Here is a 3,427-nt window from a genome sequence, read left to right as displayed (position 1 = left end):
GCGGTAGGTTGGAATGTTTCAGCTCCTTTAGGTGGTCTCAGCAGGCTGTGATTGATCTGAGGAGCTCAGAGTGAGCATTGAGGTGGGGAAGAGGGACCTTAACCTGAGACTGACCCTACCCTGTCCCACCGCCATGGAAAGCACAAGCCAAGCGTCTTCCAGCTGATTGTAAAGCTCCGGGTGAGAACTCATTTAAACACATTAGTGGGGGCTTTAACTTCTAACCCAAGCTCATTAACATTGTTGGAACAGAGCTTTGCTCCCACAATGTATCCACAAAATGGAATTAAGCAACTTAATTAGGCTGGGTGAAACACAAAGAGGGATTTAAGAGAGAGGGGACTTGGCGGCTCTCTGCAAGGTGACGTCAGGGATCGCTGGAAAAGCTCATTTGTCCAGCTCTGACCCTGGAAATTTCCTTTGCTGGAAGCACGGTGAAGTAGGATGTCTGCTCATGGTTGGTTTGTTTTGTTTGCGTTTTTTTTCTGCCCTACCATAAAACACTGCAGAGAGTGTCTGATGCACTCATAGCATGAGAAAGTCCTGGCACTCCTGCCACCCATTTCTCTTCCCTTTGTTATTTCATAAGAAATATTGTATAAATTATATTGTATATTGTATAAATTATAGCCCTTTGCTTAGGAGAAGAAAAATACAGCAACTGACTGCTGGTGGTGAAGAGGAAAATTAAGGAAGAGTCTGAAGGGAGCCAGCAGTGAGCTTGTATTTTCTTGGAGGTAAGCGGTTAGTCTGTGGTCACTTGGGGACCTGTCACTAGGGGATTACCTGAAACTGGAAAGTATAAAATGCTTTATTCTTTGGTGTTTATTTACTGAAGTGCACCTTTAAATGAAAGGTTGAGTGCTCTGCACACATCTCCTGGAGCCATCCACTAGCACGAGCTATTGTGAAGCAGCTTTGTGGTGGACCACAGGCACCACATTAGAAGATCTGGTTTTGTGCCAGTATCTGAGCAGCCGGTGTGGGGTCCTGGGAGCCTGGAGCAGCCCGTGATGTTCTGGTTGGCTGTTCAATGACTTATATCTGCTTCAGAGGCACCAGAGACCCGTGGGAAAGGGGGAGGAATTGCCAAGAAAAATGTCTGGCTCTATTTCTTGGACAAATGCAATGCTTCTGGAAAGTCAGATGGAGACATGCATCCCTGGGAAATGCCACCGTCATCGCTGGCATTAATCTCCCTGAGACATTGTTGTCTCGGGGTTGACTCATCCTTCCTTGGCACAAGCTGGTTACTTCTCTAGGTCCTGCGGGGCCCTCTACTGTGAGTCCAGCTTGCTCCTCCCCTGCCCCATGTACCAGGGAGCCACAGCGCCCATAGCCCCAACCTGCTCCGGTCCTCATGGAAAGCCTTCTGCCCTCAGGAGCTGTTTTATGCATTTTTAAATACCTTAATGCTTCAACAGATATTTTACTACCTCTACCTCTTAAATAGAGATGCTTTGCTATTTTCTTTCATCACCTTAAGCCAATCTTTTACCTTCAGTCAAGCTCCTTATAAATAACATCATCCTCACTGCATCTTTGACTCAGGTACCCTGGGATCCCAGACTGCACTGATAAAACACACATCCCATCTGCAGATGTGAAAAACTTAAAAACCCCCAAACTTTAAAGAAAGCTGAGGAATTTAACCTCATGATATTACCTTCTGATGTGTGACTTTGATGGGCAGACCACCACACTGCAAGTCCTGAGCCTTGACATAAAGCGAAATTCAAATTCAGTATCATATAAAATACTGAGATTGGACTAATCACACGTCTTTCTGATGGGAAAATATTTGTTGCGATGCCTTATCTTGCCCCTTTCAGCATAACTTCTTGCAACTATTTGCTCTGCTTTCGAGCTGCTGTTTACAAATAGTGATGGAAAAGGGGATGGAGCATCATTGCACAAACAGCTTTCTGTTTGCGTAGCTGTTTGAGAGCGGCTGTGCTGTGCACCGATGCCAGGCCGAGCACAAACCAGTATTTATGAATTATTTACATTTCTTTACTTGCTGTTTTTCATTGGTTGGTGGTTTTTTCTGTTTAAACAGTTTGTCCTCTGTTCCAGGAGCAGAAGGAAAGCCAAAATGACTCCAGTGACAGCTCAAATATCCCCCCGAATGACTAGTGAGTAGACAAAGTAAACAACTTATGATGAAAATGCAGCCTGAAAAATTATTCATCCCATCCACACAACAAATTGGTCAGAAACAGGAGGTTTTGTTCTACAGAAAACCCTCAAATTAAAAAGCAAAGAGAAGAAAAATTGTTTTCTTTTCCCTAGAATAAAAAATGTTTCAGAAAAATAAGCATCAGCTCAGAGATACTTCACAGAGTCTTCCTGAACTGGGAAGGGGCTGTGCTCATCACTAATATATTCTCCCTCCACTTCTTGTCATTGTTTTGTCCATGTTTCTGTCATCACCACATTTGATTTGATCATTGAAACCTTGAAACTGGAGCTGGGATAGGTATACCATGGGTTCCCATCCCCCTGGCCAGAGATAGTCCCTGTACCATGTTGGTGTGGGGTTACAACATGGCTGGGGATGGAAATAAGCTTGGCCCTACCAGCAGCACTACAGTAACTCAGGACTTACATGTGCAGTGTATCCCCCAAAAGATGGCAAACAGGGGTTGTGGACAACTATAACAGTATTGGGTTAAAATATTTGCATTTTAGTTTGCAGCTTAGTAAACCCCTACTGAATATTTGTTTCCAAGAATAGTTGAGATCTAGATACAGCTAAACTGCTTTTTTTTTTGTAAATAAAAACTACAGAAAGACCTGTTCTTCCTTTGCCCAACTTCTATATGAGAACAGACTGTAGGGTTCATTTTCCAGGTGAATTATTGGAGCTTTAACTCTCTTAATAAGCCTGGCTCCATTGATCTCAATGGCACGATGCTGATTGACACCTACTGAGGATCCATGCATAAGTACTTTTCATAATGAGCTCCTTCTGAGCCCGGGGTTGCCAATTGATGCGGCAGTTCCATATTAATAGGTGTGACTGTGCCCAATCAGATGGGGCTGGGAGGGATGCAACCTTTTGTGTTTTAACATTAATAAAATATTTATTGCAATCAGCTCATCTCTTCCAATTTGTTGCCAATTAACTAAAGTACTTAGTGGGAAGCTGACTGAGGCTGCAGCCGCAGGGCTGCACTAAGGTGAGCAAATTGGAGGCGTCTTGCGCTGAATTTCTCTCTGTTCCATCCTCTCCAAGTAGGAGCAGAACAGCAGGAGCTGGGAAATGGTAAGGACTTTCGTCTCCAGGAGAAGACATCTCCTGTCATCAAGAGGAGATAAAGGCAGCAGAGAGCTGAAACACCCCACAGATTAAAACTCAAAAGTGCATGAGGCTGAACTTTGGTTGATGAAGAGCAGAGATTTTGGCCAGTAAGATGAGGCAGTC

The 3,427-nt window shown here is 44.1% G+C and overlaps 1 long non-coding RNA gene across 1 annotated transcript; it reads left to right on the top strand.

The window, feature by feature from the left end:
• Positions 1-494: 494 nt before the first annotated feature.
• On the top strand, positions 495-3,427 carry LOC130598325 (uncharacterized). The gene is made up of 3 exons (XR_008971985.1): positions 495-737; positions 2,077-2,139; positions 3,242-3,427. It is a non-coding gene; the product is annotated as an uncharacterized LOC130598325 (long non-coding RNA).

Source organism: Pezoporus wallicus, unplaced genomic scaffold (assembly GCF_028554395.1).
Source record: "Pezoporus wallicus isolate ANWC-B61680 ecotype Strahan unplaced genomic scaffold, APGP_CSIRO_Pwel_v1 contig_8089, whole genome shotgun sequence".
NCBI classification, from domain to species: Eukaryota; Metazoa; Chordata; class Aves; order Psittaciformes; family Psittacidae; genus Pezoporus; species Pezoporus wallicus.
Note: the sequence above shows the minus strand (reverse complement) of the source record. Positions and strands in the feature narration are given on the sequence as shown.